We start from the raw sequence: 25,752 nt of genomic DNA, 5'->3' as shown, positions 1-25,752 counted from the left end.
AAGCAGTACGGGACAGGTCGTAATCTTGACAAAGGACGAAAGTAGCTTGTTATCACTGAGATGCCTTCATGAAATTGCGCGTGTCCGTGGTGGTGGATGCTACGTTTTATTTTCTTGGCTCTTCTGAGTATCCTTACGCGCATGTCACCGTGGTGTGTCGTGCATGGAAAATGAGTAGGAGAGCCTATAGCATTACATACAGAAAAGGGCGGCGAACAAGCACCAAGAAAAGCACTGATGGCTTCGCCGTGGCCTGGCGAATCCTTCTTGCACCGTGACGCAGAAATAGGTCAATACGCTGAGGGTGCCATGCCCTCCTCGAATGCGGAGGTACCGGCCGGGCAACCAAAACATAGTCAGGACGACAACAAGGCGTTCGGGAGAAAAAGATAAACACAAGCATTCGCAAGCAAAAAGAGAATAAGAAGAAAAAAAAAAGTGAGAGACAGCCCACTGCCGTGCGCGAACGCTCGCGGGCTCCGATAAGGTCCCGAGTCCATCGGCCGTCCGGGCCACGTGATTAATGCGCATGCTGTCATGTTTACCAAGAGTCGCATGCAGGCCATGTCCTCTCGACGTGTGCGGCATGCTGAAGCAGCCATTAGCTGCGTTCCCGTTAAGCGATGTCTTTTTTTTTTATGATTTAGTTTCTGCCTGTGTTTGTTAACTGCGTCTAGGAACACACCACTTTCCGGATCTGAGCGCCTTTTCTAAATGTTCTCTTGAGTTTAGGCCTTCTTTTTTTTAATCTCCCGCCCCTTTCTCTCTTCTCTGCATCTATTCCTGTGCCTGTTTGCTGGCGTTTCTGTTCAACCTGGCACTGCGGCTACAGAGGTGAACGGCAAGGCAACGGCATAGTTGTGGTCGGAATAATTATAATAAAGAAAGTTTGACGCGGTCGCAGTGTTTTTTTTTTTTCTTCTTCTCGAAAACGTCAGTAGCGCTTTACGCTAGCGCGGGGTGTGCATCATGGCACTATTGGGGCTCTCTCTCCCCCCGTCGGTATAGGCGCGCTGTCCCGTGTTACTTGCATTGCGTCCGCTCAACCGTCTCAAAAGCAGAGAAACAGAAAAAAAAGTCTAAATAAATACAAAAAACAAGCGCTCGCGGAGTATAATAGCAGAACCCGATCCATAATGCGACGACTGCCCATGTTAATTGCCCCTCCGCATCACGCAATTGGATCGCGTGAGTCGCCGTGTAATATGTAGCACTTCACTCTTACGGCAGCGATAGCTGCAGGGCAAGGAAGCACGAGAAGAAATGTGTAATTAAAGAAAAAAAACTAATCAAAAGGAAACGATGCGCGCTGGTCTCCGATGCGTTATTCATTTAACGTAAGAGACCGCCACGTCATGCCGCTGTCAGCCTTCTTTAATAAAGCATCTATATATGCCGGTTTTCGGCTTGAGTTGCGGGTTTTTCTAAAGTCCAGTAGAGTTACGTCGCCCATGCGTAATTGTCAAAATCATTATTTAACTGGAACATGTGAAATCAGCAGAGTCCGCTTGCAATCTCGGTATCGTGATTTCAGCCGCTACTTTTTCACCAACACAGGCTGGTGAAACCCTTCATGGTCTTACAAACTTTCTCATTTTTTTAATTTTTATTTTAAAGCGAAGTTACCTTTGCTAACCTTCCTCGCCACCTGCCGTGGTTGCTCAGTGGCTATGGTGTTGGGCGCTGCTGAGCACGAGGTCGCGGGATCATATCCCGGCCACGGCGGCCGCATTTCAATGGAGGCGAAATGCGAAAACACCCGTGTACTTAGAATTAGGTGCACGTTAAAGAACCCCAGGTGGTTGAAAATTCCGGATTCCTCCACTACGGCGTGCCTTACAATCAGAATGTGGTTGTGGCACGTAAAACCCCATAATTTAATTTAATTTAACCCTCCTCGCCCTTCCTGACCGTGGAGAGGGGGCCTCTGTCTTGCCGAATAGCTCATATGCAGGGCAGGACTACCATCTCTAGTACCCTTACAGTGTCCTGCCTGCTGGCGATGAGTCCTACAATAAAACAAAGTATGTCTAAATATCCTCATTGAAACAAATAGGCTTCATCAAGAGTACCATTGCTGTAACGAAACACAGCTTTCTTGGCCTACTTTTCTTCGGTTTGGGGTTTGGCGCATCTGTTTCATCGGTCTTTCGCTGAGCAAAGTGCAGTTTACTGTTTCACTATCTCGAGGATCAGTCCGCCTTAGTCGGCACGCTGACCCTGGTACAGTATGCATAGCAAAGAGGCCAATCCTGGAGACGGTCACGTGGGTCAAGTGGTGAGGGTGTCCGCGCCTTGCTGTCTTCACCGGCAGACAGGTAATCGCTACGTCGCAAGACGCTGCGATGAATGTAATCAATTGCATGGTATTTATTTAACCGTCTATCGTGATTTGCTGCTAGGCCCGAGGTCGCGGGATCTAATCGCCGTCCATGGCGGCCGTATTTCGATGGGGGCTAAATGCGAAAGCACTGGTTTACTTAGATTTAGGTGCACCTTAAAGAACCCCAGGTGGTCCAAATTATTCCGGAGTCCCCCACTACGGCGTGCCTCATAATCATATCGTGGGTTTGGCACGTAAAACCCCATAATTTGAGTTTTTTATTATTTAACCGCTTCACGAAAGCTTCGCTTCTCAGATTCCAACTTGAGGGTTGGATCTGGCTCATCCTCCTAAACCCATTTGTCTGTATGAACAGGAATTGCGCACTGAATCTTTATGTAAAGAGAGAGAGACAGAGGAAAGGGGAAAGGCAGGGAAGTTAACCAGAGGGGAAGATCCGGTTCGCTACCCTACGCTGGGGAAAGAGGCGAGAGGATGTAAAGTGATAACAAAGTATAGATAAAGAAAGAAAGGAGCACAGACATACAATCACAGTCGGTCACTGTGAGCGCACAGCACAGTAGCACTTGCAGCACTATGAACCATCTGTTCATGCTACAGCTGTTTGTCCAATTCTGTTGCCCTTAAAAACTGCAACAGTACTCTCGTCGCCCTCTGCTGCAATGACCCCCCCCCCCCCCCCCCCCCCCCGTGATGACGACATTTTAAAATAAGTTCCTCTGTTAGAGGTCTTCGGTCAAAGTGCGCTATCGCGTTTGCGAGCGATCGTCTCTGTAAATTATAGCGAGGACAGTCACAGAGAGGGCGTTGAAGAGTCTTCTCGTCACCACAGTCATCACACGAGGCGTCGTCGGCCCATCCGATTCGGAAAGCAAAAGACTTGGTGAACGCCACCCCTAGCCATATTCGACAAAGCAGGGTAGCTTCGCAACGGCAGAGTCCAGCTGGAACGCAAAGGCATAGAGAAGAGTCTAGGTTGTGCAGCCGGTTGTTTTGAAAACTTCCTACATTCCACAAGGAGAACGTGATATTACGGCTGAGCATTCGAAGCTTTCTAGCGGCATCTGTCCTTGATAACGGTATCGACTCCTCTTCGTCGCCTTGAAGAGCCGACCGGGCAGCGTTATCGGCGTGTTCGTTTCCTATGACGCCGCAGTGACTTGGAAGCCACTGAAATGTTACGTGGTGTCCTTTCTCAGTCAAGGTATGGATTAGTTCTCTAATCTCGAATACCAGCTGTTCGTGTGGTCCACGTCGCAGGGCTGATAGCAAAGACTGCAGTGCTGCCTTCGAGTCATTGAATATTGACCATCTTCGAGGTTGTTCTTGGCTGACGAGACGAGGTGCAGCGCGAAGAGCTGAAAGTTCCGAAGCCATCGCTGTCGTTGGGTGACATGTCTTGAAACTGATGGTGGTGGCTTTCGCTGGGAAAACCGCGGCTCGAGAGGAACTCTGGAGGGAGTTGCCGATCCATCAGTATAAATATGTACGTGGTCGGCGTACCTCTCGTGCAAAAGGAGCAGAGTTAGTTGTTTAAGAGCAGGTGATGACAGCTCAGATTTTTTCCTGATTCCTGGTATGGTGAGGTGCACTGTAGGTTGAGCCAAACACCATGGAGGAATCGCTGGCTTAGTTGCGGGGGAGGAGCCTGATGGAAGGCAGGTGTAATAATCCGAAATTGTAGTACAAAATGATGCCTGCGGCCTTTCTGACGGTATTGTTGCTAGATGGTGGGAACGGGCACGGGCAACGTGCCTAATGTGAACTCTCAAAACTTCCACAGCAATGTGTGCTTGTATGGGTTGGTCCCGGGCGATCGCAATAGTCGCTACTGTCGATGTGCATTTTGGCAAACCAAGACAAACCCTGAGAGCCCGAGCTTGAATAGCCTGTAGAGCACGAAAAGTTGTCTGGCAAGTGTTGGTCAGTACGGGCAAACTGTATCTCAAGAAGCCCAGAAAAAGAGCCCTGTACAATTCCAACATTGCATGCATTGACATTCCCCAAGTCTTTCCAGCCAGAAACTTGAAGAGCTGGGAGATTGCTGTCAGACGCTGTTTCAAGTAGGTCACGTGTGGGATCGATGAGAGATCTCTATCGATGATTATTCCAAGAAATCTGTGAGTCTTCTCGTAAGAAATTATCTGGCCATTTATTGAGATGGCGTAGGGTGTCATTGGTTTGCGAGTGACTGCCATCAGTGCACATCTGTCTGACGAGATTTCAAGACCTTGGTTGCGGAGGTATATAGCTGTCAGAGTAGCAGCTTTTTGAAGAAGAAGTATTTTAATGACTGGAAAATGTAGAGAGGTCGGCCGGATAATGGAACATCTGGCCTGCTATTCTACGTAAGGAAAGGGGAAGAGGGGAAGAAAAAGGGTCACAATGGGGGATGATAATGGGAGGAATGGGGTGAAGGACACGTTACACAACTGGTGTCACAGGCTTGAGTCCAGGCCCGTGTCACCTAGGAAACGTGAAAGAGCACGCATTGCACGCACGTCATCTGCCAACTCTGCGGCCATGCGCCTACCAAGAGGTCCTCCGACAGTGGTCCATTGTGTAAATGTCTCAAGATATCTGCCATTGTCAGTCTTCCGCGCGCATACTCAGGGCACACCACGAGCACATGGTCTATAGTCTCTACAGCGCCACACACTGAACAGTCCGGGGAGTCTGTCCGTCCAATAATGTGCAAATATTTGCGCGTGAAGGCGACGCCTAATTACAGTCTGTGTATCAGGTATGTATGCGCCACCGCATATCAGGTTCTGGCACTGCAGATCACCGAGCTACTTTCATGCGCTCAAGAAAAACACCACCGCATAGTGTTCCAATGGATCCCGGGACACTGTGGGCTCAACGGTAATGAGATGGCCGATGCTGCAGCAAGGCGCGCCCTCAGCAGTGGCCTGCGAACTGTAGTGCCATTCTCCAGACCTGACATCACATGCCTCCTGTCGGAATCAATGAGGAGTGCGACGAGAAGATACTGGGTTCAGCCAGACGCTCGTCACGTCCGCCTTAAAAGGCTGGATCCCGATATGAAATTTCCTATTCTGCGTGGAATTCCACGCAGCTTTTTGAAGTCTTGCACGTATCTGAGGACGTGTCACACCTGAAGTTTATATACATATGTCATCTGCGTACATTGATATCTTGATCGCTGCTGGCAGATGATCAACGAGACCAATGAGTGTGAGGTTAAATAGGGTAGGGCTTAGTACACCGCCTTGAGGAACACCTTGGTAGATGTAGTGTTGTGCGGTTTTACCATCGTCGGTACACACAAAGAAAGATATCATAAAAAGGTAAAGAGAAATCCACTGGAAAACGCGACCACCTAGGCCAACCATCTCAAGAGCATCGAGGGTAGCCTCGTGAGATACGTTATCGTATGCTCCCTTGACATCCAAGAACAAAGCTGCAGATAATCTTTTGTGTGACTTTTGATGCTAGACATACGTAGCGAGATCAACAACACTGTCTATTGATGAGCGATCTCGACGAAAACCAGCCATGCAATTTGGTAACAGGTTGTAGTGTTCCAGGTACCACTCCAAGCGGGCAAGGATAATCTTTTCCATTATCTTTCCCACACAGCTGGCCAGCGCTATTGGGCGGTATGAGGTGAGCTGAAGTGTGGACTTGCCTTGCTTCAGGAGAGGGACCAAGCGGCTTGTCTTCCATTCTTCGGGTACCATGCCATCTTGCCAAGATACGTTGTATAGATGTAAGAGTTCTCTCCGTGCGCCATCACTCAGGTTGTTCAAGGCGCGGTAGGATATTCCATCTGGTCCCGGGGATGAAGAACGCCTGCATAGAGCAAGAGCCGCTTCTACTTCCTCCATTGTGAAAAGAAGATCCATGCGGCAGTCACGCGAAGCAAGAATGTCACTGGGGGCTGGAGAGGCTGGACCGGTTGCTTGGCCAGCGATCCTTCCACAAAAGTCTTCTGCAACATCAGCATCCAGTCGCCTCTGGAAGAGCACCAGCGCTTTGAATGGGAAGCGTTGTTCAGGGAGGGAACGCAGACCACGTATGGTTCTCCAGATGTGGGAAAGTGGCTTTCGGGGGTCTAGTGTTTAGATTGTCCAAAGTCGAGATGCCAATTTATCCATGCGACGTTGAATTTTCTTTTCTAGTCGTCTGGCTGTCCTAAGGTCTTCGATGGATTTTGTACGCCGGTAACGCCGCTCCGCACGACGACGGAGGGCACGAAGTCGCTCCAACTCTATGTCCAATTCCGCGTGCTTCAACGAAACCGTGACAGTGCGCGTGGCGTCTCGTATTGCAGACTTGATTGTTTCCTCTAATCCAGAAGACAAGCCCTCCCGACAAGCATCTTCCATGGTAAAAGTAAAATTAGTCCAGTCTATTAATCGAATGGTGTTCCGTGGGAAGGACCTGGATATCCCTTTCATGACAAGGTACGTGGGAATGTGATCACTCCCGTGTGTCTCGATATCCGAAAACCATTTAACACATCTTGTGAAAGAGCTGGAGACGAAAGCTAGGTCAAGACAGCTGCCATAATTCACGCCTCGTATAAACGTTGGGCTGCCGTCATTCAAGAGTGAAAGGCCCTGGTTGCAGGCAAAGTTTGCAAGTCTTTGCCCTCTTGCATTTGTCCTTGTGCTTCCCTATGCCATATGGTGCGCATTAAAATCTCCGATGATGACAGTGAGCTAGTGAGCTTGACAGGCATGCGTGATTTTTATAAATGCCAGAGCACTTCATTACCTATTGATCCCAACTATGCTAAATCAAGCTTTTTTTCGCCTGTATGCGATGCTAGGGATTCATTTGTCGATGTGATGGCGATGCCCATGGTGTTTATGATACCCATGATGACGTGACACTTCATTTGACATCAACCGGACGTCTTCTACCAGAAGATTCATTCATTCATTCATTCATTCATTCATTCATTCATTCATTCATTCATTCATTCATTCATTCGTTCGTTCGTTCGTTCGTTCGTTCGTTCGTTCGTTCGTTCGTTCGTTCGTTCGTTCGTTCGTTCGTTCGTTTTTACTTGAATATATGGTTCCGCTCGTATATGTGTTAGAGGACTGGACGTTCTTATGTCGTCTGTAATCACTTTAATAACTCATTGCTTTTATTTATTTCCTTTTTTTACAGAAAAACGTTTAACCACCAACATAGCTCCACTACAACCAGATGCGGTACATGCGCGCCTCTGTCGGGTTCCAATTGCCTTTTAGGTTTTGCATAGTCCGCAAAGGTAGTGAAAAAATAAAAGAAAAGGAAAGCAAACACCGCGCATTCGCCTTAAGAGATGAAGCATGCATGCCTTTTCTCGTCATGCAGCAGTGGGGCACTGCAGATACTGCAGTGATGAGCTTGCATTTCCCAGCCGGGGATTTCAATATAATTTTTTTTTCTTCAATGCCACAATTTCCATTCATGTGCCTCTGGGGCTTTTCATCTGCTCTCGTCACTGTATTCATCTTGAAAAGCTGCGCAACGAAAACAAGGCACAAAAGAAAGAAAGAAAGAAAGAAAGAAAGAAATGAGGTACAGTGTACGTCATTTCTTATTTTTCTTTTGTGCCTTTTTTTTCTTGCCGCGCCCCCTGCTCTATACAATATTAACTCGAGCCATCTCGCCCAACTCGCCATCTTATTGCCGCGTCAATGTAAGCGGGCTGGACGATGCAGGGCTGGATGCCTGCATGGTGGAAAACGGTCGCAGTGCTTAGCTTCAGGTGAAACCACGCTGCGTTTTTTTTTCTCACTCATCTTCGACGATGCGTTTCTAAAGGAGCTCGATCAACACCTAGAATATCTCAACACCTGCGCGCCTAATTGCAGCCGCAACGTCGTACATGTTGACCAACTCTGCCGCTGAAAAGTGTGGCTTGACGAAAGCACGGGCGAGGCACGAGCACCTTTGCTTGTTTCTTGTTTTTTCCCATTTCGCTGCACGGACTGTCGGTGCACTTGTAGCGACGTCGCTACATGGAGCAGAAAGGACGTGTGTTATTAAGACGATGGAGGCTCTATTCTTCCGGTCCGCCACAACGGTACGGGAAACATTTCTTATACGGGCAGCTATACGCGATGTCCGCATCCAAGCTCTGAGATGACGGCTCATAGTAATGAAAACTGACGGGTCTAAGAATCGAAATAAGATGAAAAGATTGGGCAGATCCTACGCATACGTGGAATTCGGCGTTAAGGCACGCTTTGTGTGATGTTTGCGCAGATATTAAAGCAAAAATTATGCAAACGTGACGTTAATAATGAAAATGTTCGTACACAATGGCGAGAAGGCAGTAGAATATTTATGCAAATTTAACGCACCGAAGCGAGTGTTTTGATATAAGTGCGGCGTCCGTTCCGACGTATACCGCCATTGCTTTATCTTGATGACACCCGGACAACCAGCCTTTCACAAGTCTACTGGCATTTGATGCGAGACAGCGGCGCCGCGAAGGCAACGGGCGACGAAATATCGCGTGTTCTGAACACAACCTACTGGTTAAAAGGGACTGAAATGCCTCTAGAGGGAAACTATCGTGCTTCATGACCTTCTATGATAGCCCGTGGAAAAGTTGTAGTATTTATTTATTTATTTATTTATTTATTTATTTATTTATTGTGTGTTTCTCTGTTACGTGCCATGTATATGATGAACATATTGCGTAAAGCATAGCATCTCGTATTAAATACTATGGCGAGGGATCAGTTAAACAAAACCATTGCACGCCGATGGCAGCAACGTGAGGGCTGCCATTCCGGTGACCTTAATCGTAGGTGAAAGTAACGGCAAAATTAAACAAATGTAGGATTTCAATTCTTCGCCGCAAACCGGTAAACGCCGGAAAGTGCCCGTAGATATTTATCTACGGATTCGGTAGAAACCATAAATAATTTTCTTTAGTTTTCTTTTAACTCTTTTTGTGGTCTCTCCAATTATCTCTCCCCTCCATGGTTGGGCTCGTCGTAGCGCCTTTGACGAGGAGCTGACATGGCATACCTGTTACATGGCATACCTGCTACCTGTTCATTTGAAACGAAGCACGTAGCACTACTTCCAGAGAAATGGCTCGTTTTCTTTGGTGGAAACTACATGCTTAAGTGAAATCTGTGTGTGTGTGCGCGTGCGTGCGTTTGTGCGGAATATTTAGAGAAGCAACGCACCAACCGTTCTGACGGCAGGTGGTTATTCGAAGCGCTCGCCCTCACCGAGGCGCATCGTCATAGGTCAATCAGTATTTCTAAAGACAAAAAAAAAAAAAAAAAACGATTAGCCCAGTCCAATGGAATGGTGCGGGAGTTCACTGTCGTCTACCTACGCTACGAGTAAAACAGCCTCGCGGGGACAACGAGGCGCCGCCGCTCGTCGCAAGCCGGCGGTTGCAGCGTCGACCGGTCGCCCCGAGTCGTCGGAGCGAGAATGTTGCAGACGAGTTCCGGCGCATTTCGAGCGGCGCGCCGACGGAAGTCGACGAAGCCCGCTCCTTCGTTGGCTTCTGTCAAATTTCGCTCGTCGGCGCCGCTATGTTTTGATTCCGTTCGGGGCCGCCCGCGCCGCTACCGTAGCCCTCCTCCGTCGGAAGCATTAGACGCTTGGCTGGCCGCTCTCCTGCGAACATTTCCTGGCGCCGCCTTCGTTGGGCCTACAGTTACCGTGAGCGTGTTTGCTTTCCCGGCGCGGGTAGGAAAAGAAAACTTTGTCGCTCGTTGGTTTAGTCGGGCGCAGATTGATGGCGCGCATTTCGCGGACTTATCGGCCGGAACTGGCAAGGACGTCGTCGAATAAAACTCGCAATGCTCGAAGCAGCGGCACAAAAAATATCCCAAGTGTAAACACCGACCGCCCGCTTTGCGCTCTGAGGAAGGGACAAAGAGTGCGAGACGGAGGAAGGAGAGAGATTGAAGCCATCAATTTAACTTTTGTGATCATCACTCCGACGTAATCCTTCTCGAATGTTGGCTTTACGGAGCCAATTCCGGAGACACAGCGGAACGCTGGTTAAACACACACACACACACACACACACACACACACACACACATATATATATATATATATATATATATATATATATATATATATATATATATATATATATATATATATATATATATATATATATCGCCCGGGAGAAAAGTGATGCCTTGGACGCGATTGGAAACGTCTTTTTCATTTCTGCCGCCGACCGACCGCTTAGCCTTCTGTTGTTGTGTATGAGACCAGGATGTAGCAACACCCGACACTATTTCGTTTGCCTGTTTTGCCGTCTATAGTTTTCGATGTCGTCATGGCAGGACGTGTTATTTTAGGAAATAAGATAGAAACAGAAAGCTACATGTATCCGTTGTACTGCTTCTTTTCTTTCTTTCTTTTTTGGTCTGCAGTTCTTCAATTAAAATAAATTATGGTGTTTTATGCGCCAAAGCAACCGTCTGATTATGAGGCACGCCGTAGTGCGGGAGTCCGAAATTAGTTTGACCAGCTGGCGTCCTTCAACGCTAACGCAAATCTAAGGATACACGAACATTCTTGCGTTTCACCTCCGTCGAAATGCGGCCGCCGCATCAGGAATCGAAACCGCGCTGAATTACTTGCCCGATGCTACAGGATTCAACCACCGCCCCTCAGTACAGCAGTCCGATGCTCAAGTCATTAGGCCACAATCACGTTTTGTTAAATCTTTCATGGTATTCCTTACAAATATAAAACGTACCTGCATAAATTGTATACACAGCGGCAGAAACAGCCATAGCCGCATCCACAAGTACAAAACAAATACATCACAGCACATCTTATTTATTTATTTATTTATTTATTTTTATTTATTTATTTATTTATTTATTTATTTATTTATTTATTTATTTATTTATTTATTTATTTATTTATTTGTGATACCCTCAAGGAACATAGTTGTACATTGCAGAGGGGAGGGGCGAGAATACATTCCAAGAGTAAAAATACAGGATTAGTTCTAGGAATTCACACTGCAGGGAACAAAAGAAATATGAAAAAGCTGGTAATTTGTTCATAACAACCAAAAAAAGAGACTTATATAATCTGAAAATACAGGAAGAGTACACTTTACCAAGCAGACAATGTTCACGAATAAGTATGTTATTATGCCATTGACCACCATACATTATTTTATGTTGATTAGTGCATTCTTAAAAAGAGTGGGGTCACTGATGCTTACTAATGATGTAGGTAGATTATTCCAGTCGATTGAACTCCTGGGAAGGAATGATTGTAAGCACGCGTTATAACGGGGTACGTTAACTTTATGTACGTGATGACGACGAGCCGAATAATAAGGCACAGGGTAAATTAATGCAGTAAGCATTCCTCTGAAAGGGAGGACAAAGGATACACTTCATCAACAGTGGATACCAGTCCGGTTGAAAATCTATGTGATCATAAAGTATTGCACTTGTGAAATGATTTGAATGAAATGTGACTGCGAAATCTGCTTCCGATTTAACATGCGAGTTTTCCATAATCTTTGCAACCCCATAAGTAGCAGCATATAAAACGGCACATCTTCATATTTAGGTGGTATTAGATATCATATTATATAGAGATTTACATCACGATCATCTTGAAAAGTCATGTGGCACGTATTCGTATATGAAGCCAACGACAGCTACTTCTTTGATATGATCGCCGCGTGTTCATTTTGATGATGATTTACATACTATGGCGCACTTACCCACAACGGGGGATCGGCCAAGGAGCGAGTGACACATTTAAAATAAATAAGAATAAATTGAGAAATAAACGAGTCAACATAAGAGTTGTCACATTGCGTAGCATGGGTGCGGAAGAGCACATGGGTGCGGTGACGCAAGAGACACCGGGATGAAAGGAGCAAATTTATAGCATTTCATTAACCGATTCGCCTCTCATAGATTCCGAAATGCGAGTTGGAATTGCATAATTTTCACTAAAATGGCGATGTCGCGGGGGATAGACTGGCATATGGTTAGTTGTTCGTTTTTTTTCATTATCTTGCTTTTATGACAGAAAGCTACATGTCTGAAGGTCAACGTGTTTATGCCCCACGCATTTGAATTATATTAAATGATGCTGTTATTTTAGAACGACGATTTTTGATCATTAGACTGTGAGCCCACTAATTGTTCTCACTTTTTATTCATGTCTTACAGGAACCAAAAACCCGGACTCAACCTGCCACCGCTCCACCGCAAGTCTTCTTGTGAAGGTGAGAGATATCCACTTGAAGAAGGCTTTATAGCTGCGAACGATTTCCAACTGTGGCGCCGGCTCCGGACTTTGTGTAAGAACATTTGGAAAGCACATTCAAATGCTTCTTTTGAAATGAGCTTTCCAAAAAATTAAATGAGCTTTCATGAACGGCGGTCTTTCTTTATTCATTGCGGTTTATTGCCAGTATGACTGAAAGGCGGAGGGGTGCTTCTTTCTCCGCAATTCCTATTACAGAAATCAAGGGTGGGGCGAATGACGGTGTGGATATATTAAAACGGGCGTTAAGAAAGCTGCAGTTCCGTCTGAAAGGCGAAGCATCGATGGCGATAGCAAAGTGTTAGACAACTACGCGAAATACGGTTCGCAGTTTTATCGGCCGGATAAATTGTAGTAAACATTCGCTTACTAATTAAATTAATAAGCGTAGCGTTACACGCGCACAGGTAACTGTGCGCCTGATGACCACCAACACTCGCTGGGACAATGCTAGGGTGGTGAAGAGCTCAAGCAGAGGGTATAGTGAACGCTTCGTGCTACCTCTCGCTTCGACACGTCTCCGAAACTTTAAATTACGCTACACTCTGAGTACTAGGCGCGCGGCAAGCCAGCGCACACGACGCCGCCAGCCGTGCCTGATCGCACAATCTTACGTTTGCACCCGCCGGAGGTTACCCCCAAGGCCGGGCGCGAGGGCCGCGTGTGCACTTGGCTACGCCGACCGCTATGAGCAGCAGCCACGGCCGGGCTAGAGGAGGTATCCTCATCTGCACCCCCCCCCCCTCCCCAGCGTGCTTGATCACGTGGCCTCTAACATTGGCGCGCGGAAAGACAAGTCACGATCAAGACATGATCGTTCTCCGCTTAGTCTTGCACGATTTCCCTCACAACCACAGTGAAAATTCACTTGGAGTGTCCCTATAAGAGCTATCGCAATAAAAACAAGCACGCCTAATCTGTTTCTGGCTTAGCTGTGCTATACCATGTTAAAAATGTAATACCTAAGAATCACAGGGTTCTTAATATAAACTTCCTGTTCCTGAACTGAGCGCTTGTTTAAGCTTCCCGTTTTGTTTATAATAAGTAAGAGAAATATATCTTCCAAGACCTAGTGGGACCTTCAACTACGCCGCATTGTACTTGTTCCTTCGACGTGCAACAAACACAAAGCATAAATCATAAATACTAACCTGGAACCTAAAAAAATTCATTTACAGATAAATACATATACAAGAAGACAGGAACAGAAAAGATACATACTAAAACAAACATTGATTCAATGTAGACTATTCATTTACCCTTCTAGAAAGTTCGCTATGTTTATTTTACGCCGAAAGATGACTTAGCTGCTTGAAAATTGTGGCTAAAGGAATAGCACATCATCATCATCATCATCAGCCTGGTTACGCCATCTGCAGGGCAAAGGCCTCTCCCATACTTCTCCAACTGCCCCGGTCATGTACTAATTGTGGCCATGTTGACCCTCCAAACTTCCTAATCTCATCTGCCCACCTAACTTTCTGTCGCCCCCTGCTACGCTTCCCTTCCCTCGGAATCCAGTCCGTAACCCTTAATGACCATCGGTTATCTTCCCTCCTCATTACATGTCCTGCCCATGCCCATTTCTTTTTCTTGATTTCAACTAAGATGTCATTAACGCGCGTTTGTTCCCTCACCCAATCTGCTCTTTTCTTATCCCTTAATGTTACACCTATCATTCTTCTTTCCATAGCTCGTTGTGTCGTCCTCAATTTAAGTAGAACCCTTTTCGTAAGCCTCCAGGTTTCTGCCCCGTACGTGAGTACTGGTAAGACACAGCTGTTATAAACTTTTCTGTTGAGGGATAATGGCAACCTGCTGTTCATGATCTCAGAATGCCTGCCAAACGCACCCCAGCCCATTCTTATTCTTCTGATTATTTCACTCTCATGATCCGGATCAGCAGTCACTACCTGTCCTAAGTAGATGTATTCCCTTACCACTTCCAGTGCCTCGCTACCTATCGTAAACTGCTGTTCCCTTCCGAGACTGTTAAACATTACTTTCGTTTTCTGCAGATTAATTTTTAGTCCTACCCTTCTGCTCTGCCTCTCCAGGTCAGTGAGCATGCATTGCAGTTGGTCCCCTGAGTTACTAAGCAAGGCAATATCATCAGGGAAGCGCAAGTTACTAAGGTATTCTCCATTTACTCTTATCCCCAATTCTTCCCAATCCAGGTCTCTGAATACCTCCTGTAAACATGCTGTGAATAGCATTGGAGAGATCGTATCTCCCTGCCTGACGCCTTTCTTTATAGGGATTTTGTTGCTTTCTTTATGGAGGACTACAGTGGCTGTGGAGCCGCTATAGATATCTTTCAGTATTTTTACGTACGGCTCGTCTACACCCTGATTCCGCAATGCCTTCATGACTGCTGAGGTTTCGACTGAATCAAACGCTTTCTCATAATCAATGAAAGCTATATATAATGGTTGGTTATATTCCGCACATTTTTCTATCACCTGATTGATAGTGTGAATATGATCTATTGTTGAGTAGCCTTTACGGAGTCCTGCCTGGTCCTTTGGTTGACGGAAGTCTAAGGTGTTCCTGATTCTATTTGCAATTACCTTAGTAAATACTTTGTAGGCAACGGACAGTAAGCTGATCGGTCTATAATTTTTCAAGTCTTTGGCGTCCCCTTTCTTATGGATTAGGATTATGTTAGCGTTCTTCCAAGATTCCGGTACGCTCGAGGTCATGAGGCATTGTGTATACAGGGTGGCCAGTTTTTCTAGAACAATCTGCCCACCGTCCTTCAACAAATCTGCTGTTACCAGATCCTCCCCAGCTGCCTTCCCCCTTTGCATAGCTCCCAAGGCTGTCTTTACTTCTTCCGGCGTTACTTGTGGGATTTCGAATTCCTCTAGACTATTCTCTCTTCCATTATCATCGTGGGTTCCACTCGTGCTGTATAAATCTCTATAGAACTCCTCAGCCACTTGAACTATCTCATCCATATTAGTAATGATATTGCCGGCTTTGTCTCTTAACGCATACATCTGATTCTTGCCAATTCCTAGTTTCTTCTTCTCTGCTTTTAGGCTTCCTCCGTTCCTGAGAGCTTGTTCAATTCTATCCATATTGTACTTCCTTATGTCAGCTGTCTTACGCTTGTTGATTAACTTCGAAAGTTCTGCCAGTTCTATTCTAGCTGTAGGGTTAGAGGCTTTCATACATTGGCGTTTCTTGATCAGATCTTTCGTCTCCTGCGATAGCTTACTGGTATCCTGTCTAACAGAGTTACCGCCGACTTCTATTGCACACTCCTTAATGATGCCCGTTCCTTAAGATTGTCGTTCATTGCTTCAACACTAAGGTCCTCTTCCTGAGTTAAAGCCGAATACCTGTTCTCTAGCTTGATCTGCAATTCCTCTATTTTCCCTCTTACCGCTAACTCATTGATCGGCTTCTTATGTACTAGTTTCTTCCGTTCCCTCCTCAAGTCTAGGCTAATTCGTGTTCTTACCATCCTGGGGTCACTGCAGCGCACCTTACCGAGCACGTCCACATCTTGTATGATGCCAGGGTTAGCGCAGAGTATGAGGTCTATTTCATTTCTAGTCTCGCCGTTCGGGCTCCTCCACGTCCACTTTCGGCTATCCCGCTTGCGGAAGAAAGTATTCATTATCCGCATATTATTCTGTTCCGCAAACTCTACTAATAACTCTCCCCTGCTATTCCTAGTGCCTATGCCGTATTCCCCCACTGCCTTGTCTCCAGCCTGCGTCTTGCCTACCTTGGCATTGAAATCGCCCATCAGTATAGTGTATTTTGTTTTCACTCTACCCATCGCCGATTCCACGTCTTCATAGAAGCTTTCGACTTCCTGGTCATCATGACTGGATGTAGGAGCGTAGACCTGTACAACCTTCATTTTGTACCTCTTATTAAGTTTCAGAACAAGACATGCCACCCTCTCGTTAATGCTATAGAGTTCCTGTATGTTACCAGCTATATTCTTATTAATCAGGAATCCGACTCCTAGTTCTCGTCTCTCCGCTAAGCCCCGGTAGCACAGGACGTGCCCGCTTCTGAGCACTGTATATGCTTCTTTTGGCCTCCTAACTTCACTGAGCCCTATTATATCCCATTTACTGCCCTCTAATTCTTCCAATAGCACTGCTAGACTCGCCTCACTAGATAACGTTCTAGCGTTAAACGTTGCCAGGTTCATATTCCAATGGCGGCCTGTCCGGAGCCAGGGATTCTTAGCACCCTCTGCAGCGTCGCAGGTCTGACCGCCGCCGTGGTCAGTTGCTTCGCAGCTGCTGGGGACTGAGGGCCGGGGTTTGATTGTTGTGTTCATATAGGAGGTTGTGGCCATGTACTGCACCAGGGTGGCCAATCCTGCTCTGGTGAGGGAGTGCGTTGCCGGTTCTGGTCACCGGGATCAGGCCACACTCCAGGCCTGTTTATGCAATTTTATCAACACGCAGATTTTTTTTTTAATCCGGTGGAAAATTGCGCGGCACCGGGATTCGAGCCACGGACCTCTTGCACGCGAGGCGGGTGTTCTACCTCTATGCCACCGCTGCCACTAGGAATAGCACAATTCGCAATTTTAAATCGTCTTGACAGAATTTTGATGTAAACTAGTAGGCTCATCTTTGATCTTTATATTTGAAACAGCTCGAAATGTTGGCAGGAAGGACTAGAGGACAGTCTATGTCTGTCCTGTAATTCTCTGTCTGTTCCCTGAAAGAGTCGAGGATTGTCATTTCTTTCCGCCGTTTTCTCCGCCAGCTATTTCATGTATAAAGATCAAATCGTCCGCGACAGATCGAATTCCTTACGTTCGAAGCCTGTGGTACGCCGTCAATCTCAGAGATTATATTGAGACGCGAGCTACCACCCGCCAAAGCGGCAGCTCGTCACGGCTTTTCTATTAGCAGCTGAGGGTGCCTTGAGGAGAGAGCATCAGCGGAGTCTATCGGAAGATCCAATAAAACTTCTGTACTTCTGTACGTCATTGCCTCGCTTACAGAAGCTCTGTCCTTGAAATAAAAACGTTGCTTCGGGGACCTTAGAGGCCCTAGTGCACCATTTAACTGTGACAATATTTGCCTGCAGTGTTTAAGCAATTCCCACTACCCCATTATATTACGCACACAACACAGGCCTCGCCATTGAAGTCGGAATAGAAGTGCGTAATGGACTGAATGAGTCTACTGCAGCAGCGAGTGATTCTTAGACTCAAAACAGTAAGCGTTTCTTGCTTTCTCTTTCCACTGGCAGAAAGCAAGCTCACGCAGCCGTCACTAGCAGGCTTAGCGTTTTCCCATAAACGACATCGGGCGAAAGCGACTGGGTCTGTTCGCAAATGACAGCCGCAGGAGTACTTGTGTGTGCCCGAAACGCTGATCGCCGCGTAAAGTTTTGCAGCAGGCTTTCAATGGATGCCGCTTGTTCAACCAGAAGTGAAACGTTCGGACAGCATGTCTTTCCGGAATTAAGCAGGCCTCACTAATCGCTCTTTAATGGCCCACGGGCTGTGCCAGATGCTAGCGACGCGAGGAACAGCGCGTGCTCTACCGCAGTGCGAGCTCTTCGCAGTGCGCAGCACGCGCCGATGGCGGCAGCCCCGGGTCGGCGTGCCTCGGCGCCAGTCCCGCCAAGAAAATTTGTAGCGCTACGCCCGCATTGGGCACTCGTTCTAGACGCTGATGTTTTATCCGCGCGCGCGCCCCGTTCGGCGCCGCGCATCGGTTTTCGGCGCAGCGCCATGGCGGCCCCCGTTCTTGGCGCTAAGCATCGGCTGGCGCGACGCAAGGGGCAATTATTTACCCTCCGAAAAACGACCTGTCTCCAGACGGCGGTGGGCCCACCAATCATTCTGCCCCACCAGACTTCAGCGTAACCGCGGCGGCGGCGCGATAAGCGTGATAACGCCTCCACCGTCGAGCCACCCATCAGTCGGGCGCTGCCGGTGGGCGCCATACAGCGGGGCAAATTGAGCCGGCCGCAGCGCGCTCTGCCATTGTTGTCGCGCCTCCGACGCCGTGTCCATGGTCGTGCAAAGGGGTTGGCGGCCGCCATGAGAAAAAAAGAAAGGAAAAAAGAAAAAGAAAAGGGGAGCCAACACTGAGGCCCGGCGCGCCTCCAAGGAGCCCGCAGCAAGGCGCGTAATTGTTTTCCAGGCGTCAAACACTTTCTTCAGCCCTTAATGCCCACCGTTATCAATAAAGAATGCGCGTTGACCCTTTTATCCTCTTTTTCTCTTTCTGTCTTTGGTGAGTCGGCCATTTTATAGCTTCCTATCTCTTTGCCTGGCTAAGACGTTGTTCCTTTATCCTGACATGAGAGTAAACCGCGAATATAGCTGCCCCGGCAGGGCAGCGGGTGACATCGTGTCGGATGAGATCGTGTTTTTCTTAAAGGATCAGCGATGCGGAGGCATGCATCTATCGTTTAATATGTAATGGCGCGTAGGGAAGCTATACCTTCACCAGTGAATAGCTCACATCGTACGGTCAGTCCGTGTGCATATGCACCTCACTATAACGATCGATTTCAGTGCCTATAGCTGGACACATTTTTCCAGCCCGCGTAGGGAATCAATACAGTGCATCTCGATTTCAACGTGTAGATTTCGATTAATATTTTTTTTCTGGCTGGATCTAGTGGACGGCTGGCATAGCTGAGTGGTTGAAATCAACTGTACTAAATGTTGAGATAACGCTTCGTACATCACGAACCTTTTAGAGCAATCTTCATGCATTACAAACGTTTCTCTAGCCCGTAAAGTTCAGTCGTGAAATACAGTGTTCCTGCGGTGATATGTTCGGTCGTTTACCTATGGCAGCTGAATCCAAACATTAAGCTTCAAACAAAAATCGCTTTGGGGCAGTATGGTGTCTTACGACGCCTGCCAATGTCGTTTTTCAAAACTCAGCATGGCCATCATCGCAGTACTGTAAACTCCCGTTAATGCGACCCTTGCGGAACCACAATATTCGGTCGAATTATCCGAAAGGCCGAGTTAACAAACAGTGCCAAAATGAACGACATAATTATTTTTGTTACTTGAAGTAGTCTGTTGTCGTCAAGATACTATTTCAAATAGTCATAACACTATCTATTAACTACACATGTCGTCGTCGGTCAGTGGCCCACAGACCTCAACACTGTCGCCGGCGCTACGAAAATCCTTAAAAAGGACAGTGCCCAAGGCACAGCACAGGTCGCCATCATCATGGCTGGACAGGTTGCTACGGTCAACGTCGTCGCCTAAGAAAGTAGAAGCGCTGTCAGCTGAATTCCTTTTGTTTTCAAGCTTTTAGTAACTGCTGCGCGCATGAGGGTATGCCAGTGGAGGTCGAATTAACCGAAAAAGCATACTTTCCGGTTCGAGCTAAACGAGTTATCCTTTCGTGAAAATGTATGATTTCCCGCCAGGACTTTCCCGTGCGCTCGAATTAAGCGAACAGTCGAATTAACCTAGGTCGAAATAGCGGAAGTCGACTGCACTAGACGACTACTACTGCTATTACTACTACTAACTGTGACGAACCACTACTACTGCTAATAATAATAATAATAATAATAATAATAATAATAATAATAATAATAATAATACTTCATTAACCCTGACGAAGACCCCTTGCTGGATATTACGTAATAGGGGACCAAGTACATCAGTAAAACACAATGGTGACCTTTAAAGCCAAAAATCAAACAACAACAAAGGCGAACTTAAGAAGCAGAAGAATAATAAAACAGAAAAAAAGGAGTAAAGTTTGCCATACATGTGTCAAGTGGGCAAATGAAAAGAACACACCGCAACTCCTAAATTTCACAAACAAGAAATACAAGACGTTGCCATAAAGAACAGTGACAACGCAGCAGTTGTAGATTACGGGTTGAAATGACACGGTAATAAGTGTTCCAATATTGTCAGATCAATCTCGTTAACGCCCTCAGGAAAATTACACCTTCGAGGGTGCATTGGATGATGAAACACCTGTTTTGCACCATCAATTTCACTGAAACATTTCAAAATGGGTGCATTCGTTGGTAGAACAACCTTGCAGCACCCTTTTATTTATTTCAAGGTGCTGAAAGGCTGTTTCGTGCGAGACGTACACATTGCAGAATTTAAGGGTGCTCGGGCACTTCAACATTTCAAGCAAGTGAAAAGCCCCAAGCGTATATATTTCCCAGCCGTTTGTGTCAAGTTATTGTTCGTGCATGTCACATAGTCACAGCAGGTTACGAATGTCAATCTCTGTCGGCGTCTCGATAGGCGTCCCCTGTTATGAAGTGTAAAGACGTAGCTTTTTCTTTTATTGCCTACCGTGCCTTTCGCTTTTTCTACTGGCGTCGCTTAAGTTGTTTAAGCTCGGTGTTGTTCTGTAGATCAGCTGCCAATCGTCAGCGAATCATGGCGTGTCACCCCATCACATTTCTTCAGACGCACGTTCTTCTGGTGTCGCATCGGGGCTGGCGCATTATTAGGCGCAGTAAGTATTGCGCTGTTTTGTGCAGCACCGGTTGAAATAATTGAATTCTGCGGAGGCACGCCGTAGTGGAGGACTCCGGATTGAGTTTGACCACCAGGGGACCTTTAGTGTGCTCCCGATGCACAGGACACGGGTGTTTTTGCATTTCGCCCCCATCAAAATGCGACCGCCGCCGGGGCCGGTGATCCCACGACCACGTGTTTAGCAGCGCAACACCATAGCCGCTCAGCCACTGCGGCGGGTGCTTGAGATGAACATTCGCAGGTGAACACGGAACAGCCTACTACAAATAAGCGCTGAACAGTTTTTTTGTGGAGCTGGTGCGCTGGCGATTTGGAGTAGCATTCATAAATGCCTACTCATTCTTCATCGTAGTTCCGAATGTGAAGTTCATTGGTGCAAAGAGACGATTGCACACCTTGTGTGCGTTCGTCCCCTTTTCAGCGCATAAAGAAAATCGCTCGATCTCCACCACGCTCGACATGCTTGACATGCATGTCTTTACGGAAAACATAATTCTTGAAGCCGACGTCTGCCCGGGTTGCTTCGAAAGGACTATACTGTATTTCTGCAAAATAAAAAAAAAAGCTTGAATTAGGAATTAAGAAATGCTGCGCGCTTCTTAATTCAAGTTGTTTTACCAACAAGTCTAAATTCTGTCGTTATCAAATTCTTAAAAACATCGGGCCAAGCCTCGGTCAAAATCATCGACTGACAGTCGTTGTGAGTCGCACTCCGCGTTTTTGTGCGTCAAATTCTTTTCATATCTTCTCCTTCCTTCTCATTTTTTCTATACCTTTTTCCAACCGGGCAGTTACTCTGCGTAACCTCTCTTTCTTTCAGCTCCCATTTATTTATATCTTTGTATCCCTTTCTATGCATGGATATGCGTGAGTTTCCTTCTTATTTCGAATGACCTTGGGGCTGCTGTTATCAGTTTTCTTCAAGCTTTCTCGTCACCACGACAGACACGACAGTGTCTGCAGATTAACTGAGCGCGTGAGCGTCCGATTTTAGCTGATTTCGAAGCTTTCAGCGAAAAACAAATAACGTAAGAACTGTGATATGTTTGTTTGATATTTAGGCAGCGTTAAGTCCTTAGTATTACCCAATTTGACGTGACCGATGCACTACAGAATTATACTTTATTTAATACGCAGAAAATTCTGTAATAAAGGCCGAGCTGTTATACTTAGGCACTATTAGAAGTGATGGGACGTCGCGACGCAGAGAGCGCAACTGGGACTAAATGACCGACTAAACTGTCTGAAAAAATCCCGCGACTCCCATCGTACTGTCGAGCCAGACTAATTTGCATGAAGCCTTACAGAGCCAAGTATGTTTTCTATTCCAAGTGTCTTTACACAAAGAGAGAAAAGTATGTAAGGAAAGGCAGGGTGGTTAACCAGAGATAGTGCTGGTTGGTTACCCTGCCTATGAGGAATGGGGCAAGTGGATAAAAAAGAGAAAGAACGTGGAAGGAGGACAAAGAAAGAGGAACGCAAACAAAGTCGATTGCGTGCGCTATACAGCGGTAGCAAGCGGTATTCTTAGCGTCTGTCATGTAGGCCTGTAGAGTTCTGGAACCTGAGCAGCGCGAATGTAGCCTTTAGTATACAGATTTTTGATGGTGCGCTAGTTGTGTTACTTATGGTAAGCCTAGGTGCCAGGCTGAGTTGCATGAATAGCATAAAAATGGCGTAACAAACGTCGCTAGGCCAGCCACTTGAATCGATCATATACTACCGCCAAATTTATGGCACATTCCCCAAAGCGGGTCGAACCAACCAAGCAATTAGGCGTAAGTTGCTCTTGCACACGAGTCATCTCTCCACCACACACGTCAGGCATACTTTACGTGGTCTAATATGGCATTCCTCTATTGCATAGCGCTGTAACGAGTGGCGCTATGAGCTGCGAATGTATTTACGCCTATCTAAACTAATTCAGCGTATGTGTTCGTGCACCAACTTTTTTATCCTCAGACTGGCTCAGCCTCGTTACTAGAAGGGAAGCTTGGGCGAGTTGGTGGTAATTCATGTTTTGGAAAGTAACAGTGCTAACGGACAAGGACTTGGGCAAAGAAGAACAGGACACTGACGCTCTCACACAACTGAAGTTTACTTCGAGGGATATCACATTTATAAACACGGACCGACAGGGAAACAACTACAGCGACTGTACGTGCGCAGCAGGAGCCATCCTGGTGACGTGTCGAACGACGTGAAACAAACGTGGTTATGACGTGCTGGTTCAAGTTGTGAGTCAGCGCCAGTGTCGTGTTCTTTGCCTAGGTCCTTGTCGGTTTAGCGCTGTTACTTTCCAAAACATGAATCAGCCTCGTTTATCACCCTGTGTTTTCCCTACCTAATTCTTTCTTTCTCTCTCTAAATCACCACAAAAAATTTATTCATATTGCTGAAAGTTCACTATGTCCATGACATGGTGCTCAGTAATGCGAAGCGGCGTTGCTCTGCATGTGCGCTCCGCATGGTCATTTTATACCCCTTATTGGTGAAAGTGGACTGCGACATTACCGTCCGCAATGCATATTGCTGTCCTCCTAATTTGCATCTTCCTGTGTTTCCATACATCTACATGCGAACCATTTGTGTACATAAGTGCTCAGAGGTTAGCAAACCGGTGTCTCGCCTGATAGATCGAACTTCCCGCTTCTTTACTTCCCTTCTCCCTTTATTCCGCCAATTTACGTTTATAGGACCACGTCGGCGTCTCTTGTGTGCTCTCTTCACTGAAGGTCTTCACGTTGCTCGCTTTTGCTTATTTGTATGTTGTTGTTTTTTGTTTTGCTATTTGGAGAGCAGCTGCCGCAGTGTAAGATGGCTAAGTCAATTTGTTATTAAAGTAATAAGAAAAAAGCGGGAACAATATGGTTGTGAACATGATCGCGTGACAAATGCTTACATAGGCAACTTTTCTGGCAATGAACATTGCCTATATTTTCGTATTTATGATCTTAGCCTGCTTACATAGCCCACAATCTTAATCAACTTCTCATTTCACGTGCACTCTTCTCCAACGATCCTTCTCTTTATTTATTTACCTAGCGTCGTATGCTTAAAGCTTGGTATTTCAAGAGCATCTTATACCGTTGTTACCTCCGACAGAAGTACGCTACGCAAACCTGCTCCGCGTTTCGCTTAGTTTGCTCCTCTATAGCGGCTGCTTCTTAGCCGTCCTTTTTGGCGCATGTTTGTTTATTTTGTCTTTACTATGTCTGGTGGGTAGTATAGTGGTTAGAACGGGGCGTTTTATGCATGAAAGGAACTTGGTCTTCTCCAGGTTTTCATTGGCTCCGGGGCCTCGCCTGTACTTACATGCCGAGAAGCCCCATACCCTTTCCACAGCCATCTATACCCTGAGCCAGCTGTTCTTGACAGCAGGTGGCGGTAAAAGTAAAAGCAGTAAAAACGAGAGCTGGCCTGCGCTTATGAGGACGTAAGTTTGGTTCGAAGGCTTTGCCGAAAGACAGCTTCGTCGGTTGGCGAAATATTCTTGCCTAATCTACAGGGTACAGAAGAAAAACAGGCGTTTTCCGTCTCACGCAGCAGTGTCTCATAATTTTCTTCTTTCAGCAACTTTCTGCAAACGTTGAGGCACTTTACCGCGGGGGCTGTCTGCAGACAGAGCTTTCATAATTCTCAGATAGCTGGGGAACGTACCGAGTTAGCAGGAGTTATAGGAGAGAGCGTACATGGGTTCAAGGACATACTTCACCAACAGCGTACTGTAAAACTAATCATCTACGTTGCACAATCAACGCAAGGTTTGTTCGGCACAAGGTGCCGTCGGCATTTCGCGTTTCAAGAATTCACTAGTGGGACAAAAAAGTCTAAAAACAACATTTTCTGTAAGAAGCAGGAGATTAAGAAATTCTTCTCTTCTATGACGGTTGCTCTAACTATCTAATTATGTTCTGGTGACGCTATAGGAAAGCTGCATATATGTAAACAAAATTTTAAAAATGTGAGTGTTGGTGGCGGTGATGATGATGTTGCCGCAGGTGGGGTTAGCCTAGCAGGATAGGCTTGAACGCGTCTGTCCGTGTCTTAAATATGTGTCACCCTGAGTCAGTCAGCTCAGTATCTGGCAGAAATGTCAGTAAAATGGGGGACATTTCCTCGCGCACTATTCGTGGTTCTTCCGGGAAAACTAGCTGTTATGTAAGTCCACGAATAAACCAAACCTTCTTCCAGTCATGCTGTCCAGAAGTATCTTCCTTTAAGAACAGAAGCACTTGAAGGACGAGATGAAGTGCTCAATAACACCCACTTCGTTGCACTCAGTGTAAGACGGGGAAGCAGCACGGTCGACCTTAAATGCCCATGCAGGCCAGGAGTGTAGGCTGAACCCTAAGCGAAAGCGCCGTTGCATAATATAGGAAAACATAATATTTAGTGCGAGAGCAAAGGAGGAAAACAAACATCTACTTCGGAGGTGCACCGGGAAAAATACGGTCCACGAAAATGCACTTAGGGGGGAACATTTCCTCCCCTAACATACACCGCTCGAACATACACCGAAAATGCACTTAGGGGGGAACAGTTAAGGAATGCTTCGTCTGACGATTAAAAGCGATGGCTCATGGACAATTTTCAAGTTGCTGTTTCAGTATCTGCATAAAACGGTTCACCATGCTTACAAAAAAAAACACAGAAA

General features: G+C 46.5%; 1 protein-coding gene across 1 annotated transcript in view; it reads left to right on the top strand.

Annotated features, from left to right (window-relative positions):
- The window catches only part of LOC126543767 (protein O-mannosyl-transferase Tmtc3-like), a 397,442-nt gene that overhangs the window by 114,931 nt on the left and 256,759 nt on the right, over positions 1 to 25,752 (top strand). Inside the window, exon 2 of the mRNA XM_050190874.3 lies at positions 12,514 to 12,569. The gene's annotated coding sequence lies outside the window, so the exon portion shown is untranslated. The remainder of the gene's footprint in view (positions 1 to 12,513; positions 12,570 to 25,752) is intronic.

The sequence above is a fragment of the Dermacentor andersoni genome, chromosome 1, assembly GCF_023375885.2.
Source record: "Dermacentor andersoni chromosome 1, qqDerAnde1_hic_scaffold, whole genome shotgun sequence".
Lineage (NCBI taxonomy): Eukaryota > Metazoa > Arthropoda > Arachnida > Ixodida > Ixodidae > Dermacentor > Dermacentor andersoni.
This window is presented reverse-complemented; position numbering and strand designations above follow the sequence as displayed.